Source organism: Protopterus annectens, chromosome 9.part0 (genome assembly GCF_019279795.1).
Source record: "Protopterus annectens isolate FY-2018-M chromosome 9.part0, PAN1.0, whole genome shotgun sequence".
Lineage (NCBI taxonomy): Eukaryota > Metazoa > Chordata > Ceratodontiformes > Protopteridae > Protopterus > Protopterus annectens.
In genome coordinates this window covers 1738215146-1738237161 of record NC_056743.1, presented here as the reverse complement: position 1 = coordinate 1738237161, position 22016 = coordinate 1738215146, and positions in this window count along the sequence as shown.

Genomic DNA, 22016 nt, shown 5'->3' with positions numbered 1-22016 from the left:
TGTATGCACTTGTGTGTAGACATTAAATACTTATATAACATATTTTAGATGGAGCTTCCTTCAACAGTTACATATGCTACAACAGGTCTGAAACATTAGACAACATATTTTACATCAAAAATATAAAAAAAAAGTATATTGTAATAAAAAACAATTTAACAGATAGCCCATTCTCTAGGTACACTAATGTCTTCCAGAGTATGTAGTATTTGTAGATATTGTAAATATTGTAGATAAACATAATTTACTAATTATCTTGGATAGATTCTGATTGGTTAGTTTTTAACTTGATTAGGTATTTAGGATGTTCTTTTTGTGGATGTTTTCTATCTGATGAAGTCATTTCCTTTGATGAAAACGTCATTTGTAATAATGTTAATGTATTTCCGAGCCTCTGTTTTGGAATAAAGAGTGTTGGTGGTTCAACATTGTTGGTGGTTCCTATTAGTGCCTTGTTTGAGGTTTTTAGTTTTATTTGGCACTTTTGGATTTTTTACTTTTGTTTGGTCTTTCATGGATCCAAGGGGACTACCAGTGTTGAACACCACTGAAAAGAAAACTTCCCAAAAAAAACCAAAAAATTTTTCCAACGGGCACTCAAAAAACCTTCCCCTCCCAAAAAAAAACCCCAAAAAAAACATAATTTCCCCCCACCCCTTTCCCCAAGGGAACAAAAACCCCCGGCCTGTTCCCCAAAAAAATTTCCCAAAACCCGGGCCCCCTTAAAACCAAAAAAAGCCCCCCCCCACCCAAGTTTTTCCCTGTTTTGTATCTCGTACATGCGCTCATAAATTCTTCTCTTCAACTTTCGCTCCGTCTTCCCAACATAGAAGGCTTGACAGATTCCACAGTTTGCCAAATATACTATTCCTTTGTCCTCACAGTTACTATATTCTTTGTAGATGATGCCAGGTTAAGATACTTGGACATTGATATTTATAAAGTTCTATGGAGTTCTTTACATGGTTCTATGTTGGGAAGACAGAACGAAAGCCGAAAAGAAGACTGAGCACATGTACGAGACACAAAACAAAAAAGAAACCAATGCGCTCCACAAACATAAGTTGCAGTGCGAACAGGCACATCACGAACCCTTTGCACTGGAAAAAGTGAAATATGATGTCAGGGGTGGTTTATGGGAGGAAAGAACTGAGCACAGCGAGCCCCGGTGGCAAGCCAAGTTGCAAGCCAACAAGCACCCGGGACTCAAAGCACCTCCATTGCCCCCCTCCTCAAACCAAGAGCCGCGAAACCACAGATCCCAAACAGGAATCCAATGCTCCTCCTTCACTTAATTACCAAGCTATTAACCATTTCCATGTCAGGACCTATCTCAGCTGCACTTCAACAATACACTTCTCAACATAAGATGATGAACCACAAAAAAAAAAAAAAAAAAAGAGAGGATCTTGGGCATTATGCAATGCCTACAATAGTTCATGACTTATGAGGGAGAGGGACAGGGGACATTAATCATACCTTGTAGCATAAAGAAATAAAGACAAAATACAAAATTAAAAGTAGGCCAAATCATGGATGGAATTTATGTATTCCTCCCACAAACTTAGAAAGTCATTGGTATATCAGCTTTTGCACTACCAGACATTTACTGAAGGATATGAAGTATAAAACTTGAATGTCTGGCATTAAGGACTGACTTTAATCATCCATGAATTACCAGAACAAGGAAAAAGGAGACTTTCTGGATGTTCTGACAGAGACAGCTATAGAGTATGTGTTTTGTTTGTGTGTGTGTGTGTGTGTGTGTGTGTGTGTGTACGTGTAATGACTATGAAAGTAGCAATATTAGTTTATATATATTAAGTACTAGATGCATAGTTTGCAAGAGCGAAATTGACCAATATCAAAGTTTGCTGAAGCAAAGTTTTTTTCAGTCCCTACTTCACTATCCTAGTATGAAAATACTCCAGACTGATTCAGTATAAAGTGTACGTAAAGTCTATGTGGGATACCAAGTCATTGTCTAGTCAACTCAGGTGTCCACATGTTGCATGCTGAATGTTGCAAATTATATTTAGTTAAAAGGTAAAGTAAAAAACACGTTTCATGTGGCCCTTTTTGCTATCATTAAGTACAAGGTGACTGTTAGGTCTGCAAATTCAGAACTAGCAGAAGTGGAACATAACCTCAGAACAGCTTTAATAAAATAACTATTAACAGTTACCTGCAGTGGCCTAACAAACCCAAGTATTTTAATTAATGGAGCTAATCCACATGCCCTGCAGTGGAGTAAGAATTCTGCATGGCTTGACTAGTGCACAGTCACTTATGTCTGTGTACATCTTACTACAGTGTGATATGTTCCTGCATGAACATTTGTGTGCACTACAGTACAATGGTGTATACACCAAAATGTCTATTCACAAGACAGCATGAATGTTTATGTTTGGATATCACAATTTTGCAAGCTCCAAAATTAATGTGCACAAGGCTGTATAATTCCGCATGATGCAATATGAATGTTTATGCCCAGGATATTACAATGCTACATGCTACAAAATGTTTGTGTACAAGAGAGCAAAATGCTGCATGCTCCAGAGTGAATATTTATGCACAGGATATCACAATGCTGCATGCTACCAAATGTCTGTGAACAAGATATAATTCTGCATGCTCCAGCATGTACATATGTGCAAAGGTAAACCCAATGCTATATGCTCTTGAATAAATGGCTATACTTGTGGCAGCACAATGCTGCATGTTCTAGCATGAATCGCTGTGCAAAGGGCAGCACAGTGTTTTATGCTTTTGCAGAAATTTCACTGTGTAGCACAGCAGTATATTGCAGTACACCATAGCACAGCAGTATATTGCAGTACGCTGCATAGCACGGCAGTATATAGCAGTACACTGCATAGCACAGCAGTATATAGCAGGACACTGCATAGCACAGCAGTATATTGCAGTACACTGCATATCATAACAGTATACTGCATTCTGCTTCATGTATATCTGTGCATAGGAAATCATAGTGTTATATATGTACTACCATGCACATCTGTATGTTGGACAGCACAGGAGTGCAGCTTTTCCCATGTATGTCTGGATACAGAAATTTGTTTCATGCCACTCCATGTGTAGGTGCTTTTGCATGTACTTTTTGTATAGCACAGCACACTTCTGTATGTCCCTGCATCTATGCATGCGGAGTACACTGTGTTCCTGCATGGATGACCATGCACAGCACAGCACAGTAGTGCATGTTCTTGCACATATTTCTTCATAGTATAGCACTTTAGAGAATGGGCAACCTATATATTTTCACCCTGTTGAAGAATGAATATTCTCCAGCATGGTGTTAATGTAAAGGTCATGCCTATTGAAAAACAAATCCAAACCTTCATGGCAGCATATTAAGCTGCTTTGAATCTTGGACAGAAGAAAAGCAAATGGCCATCATTTCTTATGCTCGCTAGACAGCACTTTGCTATTTAGTGGGTGTGAAATTGAAAAAAAAAAAAAAAAAAAATAGATAAAAAAGTAAGAAACCAGTCCAGGTTAGACAGAGTCCCTCACTGACTGTCTTCAAGAGGAATTTTGATGAGTGGATGGGGGATCGTAGGTTTACCCCGGGTATCACTTCTGTGTCACTGTTAGACAGAGGCACAGTATACTAACCTCGAAAAAGGGCATAGCAAAATTAATTTAAAATGGGTGGCGAAAGCCAAACACACTCTGGCTAGGCTTATAAATGCCCTAGGGCAGATAGCCTAGTATGAACCTATGAACCTATATGTGAAAGTGTGTATGTATGTGTTTTCTATGTATATGTCATACTCTCTACTGTCCAGATTTTCACAGAATGTTCAGATTTTTGCCTCATATTTCTGATCTGTTCCTTACAAAATTTGTGGTTTTCTGGATTTTTGTAGAAAATCAGTGAGGACTGAATTCCCTAAATAATAACAGGAACTTGAGTTTCGGACTTCATATTCTTCAGAAAATGCAAGGTAACACAATACCTTTTATTCTAACAACTTTCTAAGTTTATGAGAGCAATATTTAAAATGTGTTTCTATTTTTGGATTTGTCCAGCTTTTTTGCGCTAAGAGGTTGAGAGGTATGGTATATGTGCGTGAGTCTGTGCTTTTGAATATAGTGTTTGTGTGTGTGTGTGTGTGTGTGTGTGTGTGTGTGTGTGTGTGTGTGTGTGTGTGTGTGTGTGTGTGTGTGTGTGCACTTGTGTGTAGACATTAAATACTTATATAACATATTTTAGATGGAGCTTCCTTCAACAGTTACATATGCTACAACAGGTCTGAAACATTAGACAACATATTTTACATCAAAAATATAAAAAAAAAAGTATATTGTAATAAAAAACAATTTAACAGATAACCCATTCTCTAGGTACACTAATGTCTTCCAGAGTATGTAGTATTTGTAGATATTGTAAATATTGTAGATAAACATAATTTACTAATTATCTTGGATAGATTCTGATTGGTTAGTTTTTAACTTGATTAGGTATTTAGGATGTTCATTTTGTGGATGTTTTCTTTCTGATGAAGTCATTTCCTTTGATGAAAACGTCATTTGTAATAATGTTAATGTATTTCCGAGCCTCTCTTTTGGAATAAAGAGTGTTGGTGGTTCAACATTGTTGGTGGTTCCTATTAGTGCCTCGTTTGAGGTTTTTGGTTTTATTTGGCACTTTTGGATTTTTTTACTTTTGGTTGGTCTTTCATGGATCCAGGGGGACTACCAGTGTTGAACACCACTGAATCGGATGGAGACAGTGAAACCAGGGCAATCAGCAGCCTGGTTGGTCAACTTATGCATCTTATTGAACTTTGTAACTCTCATTTGCGACTCCATGGCTACAGTTGCTTCTTCCTTTACTTTGCCTTACAACTAAGAGGGGCGTGGTTTTAATAAACGTAATGTGAATCAGCACGAAGCTAGCATCCTTAGGAATGGAAAAACGGTGGACAATTTTAACAACGATGAACTTGACTCTTTCCCTAATATCCTTGTTAATGGGGATAACCCAAACGATGACATCAGGCGGAACCCCACTAATACATTGGGAAGCTTCGGTTTTGGTAACCGAGAAACTTGCGTTTGTCTGCGAAAGGAATTGGACTTGAAAGGTCTTTTATCTCTTAAATATTCATTCAATAGTGACACTAGAGTAACTAGTATTGTGAAAAACAATAATGACAGTTATAATGTCAATGTAATGAAACTGGAACAATTATTGTTTAAATGTAAATCCTTGGAGCTGGATAATGTTTATTTAAAGGAAACCTCCACCTAAGAACTCAAAAAACATATTTCTTTTCATTGTATCTTTGTTTTTGAGCTATTTTAATGCCTCAAAATCACTCCAGGTACTTCTTTTACAATTTTAATGTGTTTTTCTCAAATTGGTGGATGATGGGGCCTGCCTTGGGTAACATTTTATTTTCTTGCTTTCCTTCCATCTTCCCAGAATACACTTCAAGTCCTCTTTATATGACTCATGCCAGACATAAGGAAGTGGTGCTGTTTTCTCATGCCATTAAAATATAACGGCAGGACTGTGAAGCTCTGTCATCTAAACACACCTTCTGTAAAAGAGCTGCTTCTCTGTTTACCTGACTGAGCTTCATTTATCTCTCTGACAGAGCATGTACTATGCCATAAATAGCTGTTAGCTTATTTTTCTTCTTTTGGCTTTTTCCCTGTTAGGGGTCGCCACAGTGGATCACCTGTCCGCTCATGATTGGCAGTGGAGTCTTACGGTGTCGAGTTGCCAGCCCAGCGTCCAACCTTCCACAGAAGGCACACACACACACACACTAGGGCCAATTTAGAGTGTCCAATCCACCTACAGCATGTCTTTGGGATGTGAGAGGAAACCGGAGCACCAGGAGGAAACCCAGGTGACCACAGGGAGGACATGCAGACTCCGCACAAAAGGAACCCCAGCTGAGGATCGAACCGGGGAACATCTTGCTGTGAGGTGACAACGCTAACCCTTGCAACAAAAGAAAGCAGATAAAAAAACAGTTTTTTGTAAGAGGAGTCTTGTAGTCCTAACAAACTTGATAAACCCTCCCCCATACTCTGATGCTGAGGTCTGAAAACTCTCACTGCAGTAAGTAATCCTTGCTGTACATTTACAAGCGTCAAGTAGTGGGGTTCTAAACTTAGTCTGTCTGCTACTCCCCAATGCCTTCAGTGGGAGGATTTTTCTCTCTCATGAATGATGCAGACTTAAAATGTGCTTTACTACTTCCTCATTTATTTCTGTCATGTTTCCCCTCCTTTTTTCTATTTCAAATTATTTATATTTTGGTAAAACCAAGAAAGTGAGCTGGTCCCAGGACACTTTTCAGCCAAGTTACACTGGCAAAGATAATAATTATTAAATGCACTTATCAATACAAATACAAAATAGTGACAGAAAGACATTGGCCAAGACTGCATGTGCAACACACAGCCAACGTGTGACACTGACCAAGTAAATCATTGAGCAACGTTTATTACAATGTATACATTAATAATGCTTAACTATACTATGTTGTTTATTATAAATAATTCATTGTATGCACACATACTACACACGCACACACAGGTGTGTGTATGTGTTTCTGTATATGTGTATGTATATAAAATACATGTGTACAAAATGTGTGTGTGTGTGTGTGTGTGTGTGTGTGTGTGTGTGTGTGTGTGTGTGTGTGTGTATTTAAACACAGTTAAGTACTTCTGATTTCCTTTTCTTAGCGTTCTTAATGCAAGGGCACATAGTAAATTATGTTAAAGTAAATTCAGCTGTATATTATGGTTGCTCTCTGACAATGCAAGGACTGACTCAAAGTCAGTGGGAATCTCTTACAATGGATCTGCATGCACCAGATATGCACCACCCTCTGGAAGGATGTCACACAAAGCATAAAAGACCTTTTTTTATGAACAGTATCAGTGCACCTAGTTGATAGGGTTGCCACCGGACTCTCTCTCTCTGCAGTTCTGGCCTGTGTGTATATATATGTGTGTGTGTGTGTGTGTGGGGGGGGGGGAGGGGGGGCTTGAAAATGGTAAATGCATTTATACTTTACAAGAAAAAATATTTACTGACTTTTCTCTAAATGTCACATAAATCTTTGCTATGACATTTAAGTTATCTTAACACAAACTATTATAAATAACATTTAAAGCTTAGAATTTCAATACAGTATTGCTGCTTATGTAAGTTTGTCAGAAGAGTTGACAATTGCCTTTAAACCCCTGACTGATCTAATTGCTTTGTTTTGCTATGATAGTGGAGTGTTAAGTTCTCCTCCCCTCTGCAATAAACAGTGGAAACAACTCTGCAGCTTTCTGTCTTTTTTATATCAGCTGCTATGTTCCTGACATTAGCAGGATTAATTACCCATCTAAGACTGACAGCAGTACTTGACAGGGTAAACTACAGATTTAACGATGTCTATGATATGGCATGCAGGTGGAGATGAATTTCACTGCAAAGTATGTTTGAAGTTGAGTTTATAAAAAGGTAGGTGGGTTTCCCCTCCTTTAACTCCAATGCAAGGAAATAAAAGTTTTAAAAAATACAAACAGGTTTCTGGTACATACACAATGTTGGAACCATATTGTAGAAAGAAAAGAAACCTAATGATTGAGTTGAACTGTATGAGAGAATTGAGTTTTCCTTTAAATGAATGTATGAAATTGTGAATTGTCCCGAAGGGTTTAATGTTTTGGAAGTTGCATAATGGGATTTTGGAAGGGACAGATGCATATCAAGACTTGCTGACTATTTTTGACAAAAGTGGTTTCGAAGTGATACATGTTCTTGTTAAACAAAATGAAAAGAACATTGAATATTTAATGAAAGAAATAGAGACATTAAATCAACGTATTGTTAACGATTTACTGCACACTACAGATGGTGAAAGGAATAAGTGTAAAATAATGTAAGAAAAGGTGGATAAAAAATGTAATGAGATTTTTATTAGAAAAAGTAAGAAAATAGAACGTGATACTATAGAGGATAAAGAGCACCGAGCTTATCCCCAACCCAAAAAAAATCAGAAATTTCAGTGGGAGGGAAATGATGCATATAATGAACAGCACCAAGCTAACTTTGAGTATGATAATGGGGCAAACCAAAGTGATGGTTTTAACAACAGAATGGATGACCCTTTAGAGTTTCCACCTCTCCAGAGATCAGAGAGGTTGATGAAGAAGGGGCAGGTGCACTACAACCAGTCGAGATGGGAATGGAATTACAGGGACAACAGAAGATAAACAATACTTGTTCATTAGATACCATTATTCAGGATGGTACCAAATACAGCTTTAAGGGGTACAATATTTACAACTATAGTGATGTAGCAATACATGAATCTCATTTTAAGCTTTTTTCCAAGGGTTTCAAATTTATTCCTAGGAAAAAGGCTGAAATGAATAGGGTAATCATTGATTTAAAATTATTTATTAGAAAAAAAAACTTGGAACTCATTTATAAAAATTGTGAACCCAAGCCGCCCAATGATACTGTCTTAAGCAGAAGGAGTACTTACAACCCTCCTTTGCATCCCCAGTTGAGGAATTTCGAGAATTTACTTGAATCTGAATTAAGGAAGGTGGTTGCCAATAATAAAATTGTTTCTAATTTAACTAGGGAAGAAAGAGTATTATTGGACGAACTTAGGTACAACAACAATCTAAGGGTAATGGCCCCAGATAAAGGTGGGGGTACCATCGTTATGAATACATTCATATATGAATCGAAAATGATGGAACTTCTTGATGATGGAAAGAAATATACTAGAGTTTCTTTAAATGAAGTAAATATAGCTTATAAAAGTATTCTTAACACTCAATGACTTACTGTTGGAGGTTACTATAGATTTGAGTTTGTTTAAATTTTTACATAATGAAAAACCTAAAATCCCAATTATATTTGGAATCCCCAAAATACATAAGAACCCAACTGACCCACCTTTGAGGCCTATCGTAGCAGCTGAAGGTTCGGTTACTGCACCTTTAGCTAGTTTTTAGAAGTGAAATTGAAACCATTATCTATGGGATGCATGAAGAGTTTAAAGAATTCTTGGGATTTATTAAAGCAGATAAAACCTGATCTATATGAAGAGGGATTGATTTTCATCACCATTGATATACTAGATCTTTCTTCTTCCATCGCCCACGATATATGTTTACTTTGGTTGGAAGAAGCCATGGTAGATCTAGGGAGCTTATTTGGTAACAATTTTTATGTGTGTTTAACACTTATTGACTTGGTTCTTAAAATAACTTCATTTATTTTGAAGGCAAATTTTTCCAACAAGTTCAAGGGGTGGTCATGGGTGCATATGCCAATATCATTCTGTCTGTGTGGGAGAAAAATATATTTTTAATTCTAGGTATACAGAATGTTGGAAATTATACAAGTGTTACCTAGATGATATCTGTTTGTTATGGAAAGACTCTGTAGAAAATTTCTTGGAATTTTATAATTATATCTCAGGCAAAACTAATTTTCTGAAATTTACTTATACTATTCGAAATGATTGTATGAATTATTTGGATATAACTATACAAAAGAATAGGGGAAATTTAAATCCACTGTATTCAGAAAGGAGACTTACCTCAACTCCTTTTTGTTCTTCACCAGCTTACATCTTTACAGTCAAAACAGAAGCTTGTTGAAAGGACAATTTGTGAGAGGGAGCAGGATGTCCTCTGAAGAGGATGATTTTGTCACAGAATGTGAACTATTGGAAAAAATGTTTATGGAAAGAGGTTACCAGCTGGACCTACTTAAGGAAGTTAGGGCGGAAGTCATGATGGGTTGAATGGATAGGTTTGTCCCTAAATTGGGACAGGCTGATATAAACACAGGTAGGTGTAATAACATTGACAATAATGTTAAGTTTGAACATGCCTTTGTGACTAACTATAGTGGTGATGCTGGAGTCATTTTAAACACAGTAATAAGGGAGTGGAATAGATTTGAGGCTATACCTGATTTAGATATTTTTGATGTCCCTTTGAAGTGTGTTTTCAGAAAGGTCTTCAATATCAAAAATATTATAGAAAAGAGAACTGAAACAATTTACCCCTATGGACGTAGCAAGAAGGGTACCTACAAGTTTGGACATTGTTCTCAATGCCCATGTATATATATATATATATATATATATATATATATATATATATATATATATATATATATATATATATATGTATATATATATATATATATATATATATATATATATATATATATATCAAATGGTGATAAGGTACATTTATTAGCAAGAGACAGAATTTTAGACAGTAAGGAATATTCTACATGTGAGACAAGTTGAGTGGTCTATTTAGTACTATGCAACGGGTGCATGGGATTTTATGTGGGAAAAAAAAAAAAGTTACGAAGAAGAATTTAAGAACATTAAATGAAATTAAGAATCAAAATGACAGTAATGCTCTATACAGACATAGCATTAATTGTAGTAATGCATCATTTTCCTTTTTCATTTTAGATGTAGTAACTAGAGATACGAGGGAGTGGACACCGGGAACTTAATACTGAGTATAGGAATTGTTTTGGCAATTAGTACTTGAAGCTAATAAATGGCCGGGTATGAATGATACTGTTTCCATAGCTCCAGTACTAAAAATTAGAGCAGCCAAATTGTAACATCCCCTTTTGTTAGCAGATGGAGACAAAATACTGGTTTTGTCAGTTCCCTTACACTCATATTTATACATATTATGCTCTCTGTTCTAAATATTAACAAACATATTCTTTAAGTGTGACTTTTTCATGTTTTTATAAATGATTTTTATACTGACAGTGAACAGCTAATAGGAGATTTTATATTTTATATTTCATCTTCATAAAGTTTTCTTAACATATATATTATTTTTATGCATTTTATTGTATAGAATATATACCTATTTAATGTGTTTCATTTACTAATTATCTCAGATAGATTCTGACTGGTGTTAGTTTTTAACTTGATTAGGTATTTAGGATGTTCTTTTTGTGGATGAAGTCATTTCCTATGACGAAAACGTAATTTGTAATAACGTTAATATATTTGCAAGCCTCTGTTTTGGAATAAAGAGTGTTGGTGGTTCAACATTGTTGGTGGTTCCTGTTAGTGCCTTGTTCGAGGTTTTTGGTTTTATAGGTTCATAGGTTCATAGGCTGGTACTAGGCTAGCGGCCCTAGGGCCTATACAAACCTAGTCATAACAATTCCCTGGATTATTTCTTCCCACAATATTTACTTCCCTGGACCTCTGTCTAGCAGGGTGACTGACGTGATCCCTGGGGTGTATTTCCTATCTCCCATCCAATTGTCAAGGTTCCTTTTGAAGAGGGCCAAGGAGACACTCAGCTTGACATGTATGGGAAGTCTATTCCAGAGTATGGGGAGTCTCTGGGTCAGGAACCTATCCCTTCAGCATGTTTTGTTCATTGTGATGACAAGGTTTAGATCCCTGGAGTGTGTGGCTTTGAGGGATTGGGATTTCTTTAAGTGGAGCATGTCCAACAGCTCAGGGTTTGACATGGCCTTGTATGTTAAGCAGAGATCGCCTCTGAATAGATGATATGCCACAGAGTATAGCTGGAGTTTTTTTAGACGGTCAGTAAAGGGCATCTGCTTTAGGCCTGTGATTCTTTTAGTGAGGCATTTCTGCAGCCTTTCCAGTTGTTAAAGATGTATTGTGAGGTACATACCAAACGGGGCATTGTACTCTATAATGGGTCTAATGAGGGATAAGTACAGTGTGACAATGCCCTCCTTTTTTCTGGATGAAAAGCCCTTAGTGATGAGGTGTGCCACATAGAAGGATTTCCTGACTGTTGTGGCGATGTGGTTATCAAAGGTGAGACCACTGTCCACCTGTGTCCCTAAGTCTTTCATCACACTTTCAGTGTTTAGTGTACTGCCACCTATGTGGTAATTCATGGGTACATGGTTTTTCCCAAAGTGGATAACTATACATTTCTTGGCATTAAACTTGAGCCCATGAATCTGGAACCAAGCATCTGTTTCTGTAAGGCCCCTTTGTAGAATATCCACATCATTTGGGGATTCAGTAATGGCTCCCAGTTTGCAGTCATCTGCGAACTTTGTTAGCCAGAGTCCCTTAGTGTTGGACTGTACTTCAGAGAAGTAGATGCCGAACAAGAGCAGTCCCAGGACTGAACCCTGAGCTACTCCACTTGTCACTTGCCTGGAGTTGGATTTCGAGTTGGCTACTTTTACAGTCTGGGTTCTTTCAGTAAGCCAGTTGGTAACCCATGAAGTGACATAGGGATTTATACCCAGCTTAGTAAGTTTATCTATGATTCCAGAGTGGAGGATGGTGCCAAAGGCCTTGGCGAGGTCCAGATTGGCTGTGTGGACTGCCCTACCCTTGTCCACAGCTCTGGAGACTGATTTGAAGAAGTCAATCAGTTTCAGGAGACAAGATTGGCCCTTAAATAACCCAAACTGGGTGGGGTTCAGTGTTTGAAGGTTGCCAGTGTCTTTGTTTATAAGTTCCATGATAATGTGTTCCATGCCCTTGCAGATCAGGCTCATCAGACTGATGGGATGGTAGTTCCTGGGATCCAAGGTGGATCCCACCTTGTGGAGTGGGATAATTGTAGCTGTGCGCCACTCAGTGGGCACGAAGCCTGAGGTGAGGCTATGATTAAACATGACACTTAGGTGAGGTGCTAGTTCATTTTGTAGTTCATGTAGTACACAGCCTGGGATGTCATCTGGTCCCATGGATGCTGTATTCTTTGCTTTGGAGAGTGCGGTTTCTACCTGTGTGGCCGTGATTACCAGAATTTGGCAATCTTTTGGTATTGAGATGAGCCCTTTAGGGTGTGAGAGGTGGTGAAGCTGGCACTAAATCGATCTGCCAGGTTATTGGCAATATCCTTGGGATCAGTATATTTAATGCCATTCTGTTGTAGCTCAGAGCATATTTGAGCATTGCCATTTAGATTCTTGACATAACTATAGAATGCCTTGTGGTTGTCTTTGGAATCTTTGGCAATTTTATTTTCGTAACTAGCTTTGGAGGATTTTATGAGGGATCTCAGCTTCTTACTGAGGCTGGTAAGGGAGTTTTTTGCATCCTGGGATTTTCCTCTTTTCTGCAACAGTTTCTTTCTTCTGTTGTATAGTTTGTTTGTGGCAGGGGACCACCAGATTGGCTTCCTATTTTTGGAGGAGAGCATCTTGGTTCTATTTGGGATGGCATGATTCATGCACAAGTGGATGTGCTCGTACAGTGCCTTACTGTAAGATTCAGCAGTTGAACTTTCATCTCCTGTCTGCATAGGTGTCTTGAAGTTTGTCACTTCTGACTTGAGTAGCATGAAGTTGGCTTTGGAGAAGCTTTTTACAGAGGTTTCCTTACTGGGGGGTGGGGGAGGGATATGAATGTCAAGGGTGATTTGCTTATGGTCAGACCTGACCAATGAGGAGGTGACCACTGGTGTGGAGCATCTATCTCCCATGTTGGTAATGACCAGGTCTAGGATATTGGAGCCCCTGGTGGGACAATGGATTAGTTGATCCAGGGTGTTGGAATTTATGAATTCCAAGAACCATTGAGGGAAAAGGTGCTGTTACCCAAGTAGTTTTCCCAGTTAATGGCAGGGTAGTTGAATTCACCCAGTATTAGGGTGTTTGGTTGTATCTTAATATTTTCCAATATGTTTAGAAAGGTGTAGTGAGAATCTTGGGGCATGGTGGGGGATCTGTAGCAAGCTACAATTTGGATGGCAGTCTTACCCAGTGTTAGTTGCACCTGGAGAATTTCAGATGCATTGTGTTGGGCAACTAGCCTGGAGGTGTGAATATCCTTGGTGAATATGGACACTCCTTCACCTTTAGTGTTTTGGTCTTGGTTTGGTGGCCTAAAAGTGTGGTAAGAGTTGTAGCCTGGTATTGCAGGGGTGCTCTCTGGAGCCTTGAACCAGGTCTCAGTTACTGTACAGATATCGATGTTCTCCATTTTTAGGAGTGCCTCGAGATAGTGCATTTTGAGGCTTAGACTTCTAGCATTGAGTAGCATTACCTTCAGATTTTGCATTTAGCACTTCAGGATTTTTTACTTTTGATATGTAGTATTGGGGAAATAATGCCCTTGCAGGGATGTAGAGGCCATCTGCCTGTGGCATTGGGCCTCACAACACCCCTGGTTGGGTGTTATTTCATGCAGTACCACACACCCTTTTGGGGATTATTGCTTGCATGTTGCATGCTTGTGAATGCACATAACTGCATGGAACCATGGTGTCTACTTCTGCACATACGTATATACAGAGTAACATCAGTCTGTAGGGTTCACTGTGCCACAGTACTGGGGATCCTACCAGGTGATCTGCAATTCCAGAGGTCAGTATACTGTTAAAATGAATGGTGAGCTTTGCTGTCCTGTGTGCAATTTATTCCAAGGTGATGTACACTGCCAGTATGCCAACAAACCTGTATTCCTGATCGGAATTCCTTATCATCTGGGTGCAGCACTGAAGTCCTCTTCTGCAAGTCTGAATGTATGCAGTGCAGAAAGTGATAATGAATGTAACACTGGTGCAGTAGTGCTTACAAGGGTTGGATCTGGGTCCACTAAAGTCCCTCTGAAGGCCACAGGCCTTGTCATCTGGCAGAGATATCATGGAACTGGATATTTAATGGTAGGGGCTGCAGGCATTGCATCATGCAATGTGCATTTTATTTATTTATATGATCAGCTCCTGTTTTTTTGTGGTGTTATTGGGATGATTTAGTTCTTCAGCATTTTGAGAAGATAAAGACTTTTTTCTTTTACTGTAGCACTTTCTAATATTCCCTGCATTGTTTTCATTGTCTCTAATACGGTGTTAACCAAGTATACTTTTAAACCACTGGTCCCCACTTTAGGCAGGTTCTAAAATGATGCACAACTGCTAGGAGGACTAGAAAAAAGGTGCAGAAATAACTTAATTGTAACCAAGGACACTCTGAATGAGGTATGCAACTGCTTACATTAGCAAAGCAGCTTAATCTATGAAGATAAAACCTTCCCTGAGAGACATTATTGCGTAAAGTGATTAAAACGTTTGGCGATAATGGGGAACACTGGACTAAGTGTAACTCACGTCTATGAACACAAGCTACTTTCAGTCCAGTTTTCTCTATTACTGCTGTAAAGATTACTGAGTTGTACTAATAAACAGAATTTCCTCAAAGGAGGGAATTGATAGCACTGCAAGCGGTGGAGACCTCATAATTGGCATTTTCTAAAGGAAGCACTAACACCTTCTAACCTATTGTACCAACCTCCCGAATGCTTGTTTTTAACGCAAGTCCTACATAAAACAACACTTGAGGTGTGACGTGCCAATTGGATGTGAACTTCCTACCCAAAAGCACTTTGAGTTAATTTTGAAAGAAGGACCAATGTCCATTTATCTAACTGGTTGAAAGAGGAGATCTCTTACAGTAGGTCATTTTCACTTGTTCCGTTAAATGAAACTGGCCTCACATGATTCCAATTACAAGATTCATAAAACAAAGCAGAGCAACTTACACATGGAAACAGAATGCTGCAAGGTATAGGTTGTTATACCAAAGTAAATCTGTTATGACGATAACAAGTACCCATGTACTATCATACTGAAGAACACCTGGCAGAAAGAATGTCTTTGCGATCGTGATTTAAAGTGTCACAACTACAATGCTCATGCAACTATGCTTCTGCTGTGACACTTCAACCATCATGCAAAGACACTACTTCAACTCCGCTGTTCTCTATTATAGCCAGATTTTCTTTCTTTATTTTTTGGGTGGTGGTGGGGTGGCTTTGTCATTTGCCGGTGCCAGTGTTGGACTACTTTAAGAGAGCATGTCTTGAAAACAGGATTTTCAAATGCAGAGTGAGAGAGGATGACACATCAGGAAATCAGCAGTCATTTGGGAATAAGTGATTACCAGTGTGTGCGTCTCACAGCTTAACTACACAGTCAAGCCAATCAAAAGGGAATGCTTCTGGACCCTAGGAAGTTAATATTTGACAAAATGAGAGAATATCTCAGTAAAATATAGTAAGCAAGCATGATGGTACTGGAGAAGAACACTGCATTACCGAAAAAGCTGCCATCACTGAAGTATCAGGCTTTTGTGTGAAACAGATAAGCAAACCAAAAGAAAGAAAGAAAGAAAGAAAAAAAACATTGTGTTTCTTCAAAGAGGTTGCATAAAAATGTATAGCATTTTGGAAATGCAGTACATAAGGAGGAATAAATGCACAACAACCAATTAATTCAGAAAGAAGTAAGGAAGGTAGTTATAAAAGCAAAGAACCAAGCAAAGGACAAGAAAGCCAACTAGTAAAAAAGGAAGATAAAACCTGCCAGCACCATGAGGTAGAGGGAAAAAGCCCTGACTACATCCCAAATGACCCAAGTTTGATTGTGATTCAAGTGTCGGGGTGCTGAGATGGGAGGATGGGTGTGCTACCTATCTTAGGGGAAAGAGGGTGGTGCGCATACTTGGGGCACCTGGAGGGGTTTGATTTCTCTGATGGACATAAGAGAAACAGTGGTGAGGTGTTTCCTGAGGGTGGGCATGATGTCCTGCTGACATCAGTCCCTCGCAGACGTGAGGGGGGGTTTCATTGTGCCACCCATTGCACAACCCACCCACGAGGTAGTAGTGTAAAGTGTGGAGCAAGGAGGGAAGTACGGGATTAAAACTTTCCCTGGCAGCAATATGATGATGCCCCGGGGTCCTTGATCTTTGCACTGGCCCCAACACACATGGATTTTATATAACATGGCATGCCTAAATCATGTCTGGTAGACCTGGTGTAGGATGGGAACTGGAGGCAGCTGATAGTCATGGGGAGACAAAAATGGGGTCTAAAAAAGAAGTCAAAACCTTTTATAGAATTACATGGAAGAAAATACAAATATTAGTTTTTATTATTTATCCTTTGACTGGGTTAGAGATGGAAACTAAAACATAACATGGATGGAGGTAGACAGAAAAAGATGATAAAAATCATACTTTGCTTTAATACTTTTATTTATTTTATTTATTTCACATTTGTTGACCGGGATAGTCCGACTGGATGTATGTCCATTTTCAATACCAGCATTACATATTACAAACAGATTATTTACAGAGATTACATAAGTAAGCAAGTTAAACAAGTTCCACAGGTTAAAGTTAGTCCTGAGCACAAGTCAGGATTAAATTAAATTACACAGTAAACTGGTTAACAGATTTTACACATTCGAGTTAGCCAGGCTTGATACATTGACATAGCCAGTTAAGTGACAAATGTTGTTTGAGTCTAGTTTTAAATTGACCTAAAGTGGAAAGTAAGGTAATATCAGCTGGAAGAGAGTTCCAGGATCTACTCACAGAGTTTGCAAAGAGAGAATCACCGGCTGTGTTATTAATTTTGCTAGTCTGAATTAGTAGTTTGTTAGAGGATCGAAGCGGTCTAGAATTGTTATAGGGGGTGATAATATTTTTAAGTGCAGGAGTATTGTCCGGATTATAGAGGATTTTATAGGCCATAATCAGATGGTTATACTGGATTAGGCTAGGTAGTTCAAGCCAACCAAGCTGATTTAGATTGATGCAATGATGTGTCCTAAAAGGCAGCCCAGTGGCAAACCTGGCAATGTGGTTGTAGCAAACTGAGAGTTTGTTAAGGACAGTCTTGTTCAAATTCGAGAGTAGAGGGGATGCATACAGAAGGGATGAAAGAAGGTGAGAGCGAGCTATGGCAATTTTAGCTGGAGGGGTTAGGAAGGCTTTTATTCTGTAAAGTGACCCTAGTTTTTTATTGATGGTTTTGATAGTTTGGTTAACATGTAGGTCAAATTTGAGATTATTGTCTATGATGACACCTAATAGTTTTGTAGATGGATCATGGGAGATTATTGTGCCATCATTTGATTTTATGGTAAAGGTGAACCTACGTTTTGGTGAAAATAACAGCATTTTAGTTTTTTTGGGATTTAGGATCAGACGATGTTCAGAAAGCCAGTTTTCTATTGTATTAAAGGTGGTCTGGGTAGCTGACCATAACTCTACTGGAGATGTGGCTGAGCAAATCAGAGTAGAGTCATCAGCATATTGGATACAGCTGACTTTTGGGATGACAGTATAAAGGTCGTTAATGAAGATGGAGAACAGCAAGGGCCCTTGTGGTAGTGTTAGGTAGAAGGTTAGAGAGTTTGTTCTGCCAGAGGACAGCCTGCTGTTGACCATTCAGGTAGGATTGAAACCATTGGAGGGCTCCAGCATCTAGACAGAATGTTTGCAGGGTGTGGACTAAAAGTTGGTGATCAACCATATCGAATGCCTTGGAAAGATCCAAAAAGAGGGCTGAGGATATATAATTATTGCGATTATGGTTTATGGTGTTAGTAAAGGCTAGGAGGGCGGAAGTAGTGCTGTGATGATGACGAAGCCATGCTGAGTGTCTGCCATTTTTGGATTAGGTGGTGCATGAATTGTCTATGAATACATTTTTCCATAATCTTTGCAAGTGGAGAGAGTATAGCTATTGGCCTATAATTGGAGAATTCAGTAGAGATGCCTCCTTTGTGAAGTGGGATTACATAGGATATTTTCCAGATGGTGGGAATTTTAGCTTCTACTATGGTTCGATTGATTAGTATTGAGACGGGGTAAGCAATAGCATCAGCTGATTTTTGTAGGTACTCAGCCTTTATAATAATACCTTTATTATTAAACATATAAACATGTTAGGCAGAAATGTTTATTTACGTAGGCAACCTAGAAGTTTTGTCTGGTTAACAGCTCATAAAATGTGCAAGTACTGAGCCTAAAGTGTACATTCTGTTACAAAAGAAAGGGCCTCTAGTGAACTCCAGACTACAGATGAGGAAAATAGTGGGGCCTTGCCATGCAAATTCTAAATTTGTACACATTGTGTTTTACAGATCTGTACACGTCACCCTAACCAATGGTTATCCAAGTTTTGTGAGCATGCAGCCAGAAATGCATTAAATGGTTTATTGGTGAGGAGGAGGACTATTTCATCTGGTTCTTTCATCTGGACACTGTGTTGGGAACAGATGATAAAACTGAGTGATAATATACAGAATAATTCCAAGATTTAAATCATGATGGTGAGGTGTCAAAGGCATCAGGTTAGTTCATCTCCATCCAGGCTTCTACTGATTTGAATTAATTTTGTAAACAGCAAATTGTGATTGTACAAATCTCTCCCCACTTTACCAGGTTTATCCGGAAAACAATAATCCAGAAATGGAGTAAATAACTTTAGGGAAAGCAGTAGTAAAGGTAACGGTGGAAAGAAACTTCAAGAATATTCATACAATGTTATTTAAAAGTAATCAGCCAGTGAGACATAACAGCAAGGGTGGTCACTGTGATGTTGGGTACAGTGGAAAAAGGCATTGCTAGCAGAAAAAAAGTTGTTATCCTTCTTTGTAGTCATTTAGTATGACTTCATCTTGAGGACTGCATGCAGTTTTGGAGTCTACATCTTCACAAAAATTTAGACAGGATCGAGGGAGCTTTGAGGATAGCAAAAGTCATACACCATCTTTCACAGATGCCATATAAAGATCGATAGGAAGTGATTAATATCTACAGTCTTAAAGAAGATAGGTGGTGGGATATGATTTGTACATAAGTTATTTCAAGGGTGTACACAGAGTGCAAGTGGGTATCTATATATGAAAAATAGGGAAGAATTTATTTATTTGAATTTGTTTACCAGGATAAAGCACTGATCAGTTCTGGCCAATTTTAGTATCAGCCTAGGGTCAAAAACTGGCCAGACATACAAAGTAGACAAAAGTACAATAACACATAAGTGACATTGAAACAGCACAATGGTATACTAAAACTTTGGATAAATGATAAATCCAATGTATTCATTTACAATATGTTCAAAAGTGTCATATCATTTACGATATTACAGCAAAATAAAACAGAGATGTGAAAAGGAGCAAAAGATTTTAGTGGCTGCATAAGAGTGGAGAAGAGTTAAAATACACTTAAGTGATGTGACTTGAGGGGTAACAGGTACATTCTGATTATTAGCTAATGGTGACTTTATTAGACAATGGAACTTTGAATAAGAAGATGAGTCTTTAATTTTAGGTTGAAGCAACTCCCACAATTTGTGCCCAAGAACTGAGAATGCAAAGTCAGAGACATGTAGCTTGGAGTGTGGAATGTGTGTTTTAGGGTCCAAGTGGTTTAGGTTTCTTAGGCTGTATGCAGGGGTATGTCTAAGTTTTGAGGTTAAATGAGGGAGAGGGCTTTCATATAGGAATTTGAATAGTAGTGATAAGAGGAACAGGTCTGCCCTTTGGTTAATCGGGACACAGTTTGCCTTTTTAGTGCTAATCAGTGGTGTTTATTTCTTGGGGAGTGTGTAATAAATCTACATATTTTATTTTCTAGTGTTTGGATAGTGGTAGTGTTTTTAATAGATCCTGCTAATATGAGAGAGAGGCTGAAGTGAGTTGAGGGAATATAATTCCAATCCTTATAGCAGATATAGTGGAGTGTGAGAGAACTGGAATTATTTCTGTGCCCAGAAAATTAGGGGATTATTTTTATGTGTATTATCAAGATGCAAGTAGAAGATGAGTGAGGGCATTTAAACAGAGGCCAAGATACCTGAAACAGGAGACTTGTCATTTTGGTTTCTCCAAGTCTTTTGTTTTTCTAATATCATGACTTGAATGGACCACATTCCTAAGTCAGGGTATGTTAAAGTTCATGAAATTAGTATTGTTTCAATCTTTGATGTTACCCAAAAGTGTTCTTCGCAGTACCCACAATGTGTCCAGAACTGACTCCTGTAATTCATATGGAGTTACATATATCGGTAGCATATCTAGATATGACTGTAAATTCCTTTTTGATGAGACCCTTTGCTCCTTCTACTATTGAACTGTCTGGGCATCTTTCTTCTACATTGCTCTCATTTCTGCCTGCAAATCCTAGAATTTTATGACTCTGTGCCTCTCTGTATGTAAAACACTAGTCACTGGGCATAGCAGTTTCGTTGATCAATGCTACTTTTATCTTCATTTCATGGACAACTATATCTGTTTTACTGCATCTCTTTTTTGAACTGTTGGTAATGGGTGATCCCATGTGATATAAACTTCATCATTTTCTGTAATGCTTTGTGGCTGATATTTCCAACTCAGCTACTTCAATATTGTAATGTTTGCAGAATCCGTGGTTCAACAGTCTTGCCACGTCATTGTGCATTTCAGTATACAGACTTTCTGCCATGAGTGTATCACACTGAGCAACAAGATGTGTGACTGTTTCCATTTCTGTTTTACAAAACCTACATTTTTCTGTTTCTCCCACATGTTCAATGGACTTTATAAACCAATGTGTATGCAGTCCACTGTCCTGGACTGCTAATATTAACCTTTCATCTTTTGGTTTCAAATTGACCTCTCCTTAACCATTCCTGTGTCAGATCCTGATAGACGTGAGGTTGTTCCAGGAGTTTTCTGTACTTGCCACAGTATTTATGCATTTTCCACATTTCTTGCCTTCTCACCTGATCCCTCTCCTTATATTCTTTCATTTATTGGCATATTCAGTTGATGACTGACCTTTGTCTACTTCTGGTATGATATCCATTCCTGCTTCACACTGATATGTCTGCTAAACTAAGCAGGGAGGTCATTTTAGGCTTCTAATCATGTCTTAAAACTTTCACTGTCTTTAGATCTGGTGAATTTAGCACAATTGCAGATCTGTACATGTCCTCAGTTTTGAGGAAGCTCATCCCTCCTTCAGAATGAGGAATATATAATCTTGGTATACACTGATTGTTATCTATCATCTGATAAGCGTGAAGCACTTTTTTGTTTTCCTGTGCAACTGATCAATACTTTTTGGGGCCAATCAACTACTCCAAACTGTTAACTTTGAGCAGGAACAGCAAATTGGTTTATAGCTTGGACTTTGTATCTAGATGTAGGAACTATTTTCAATATTAGTT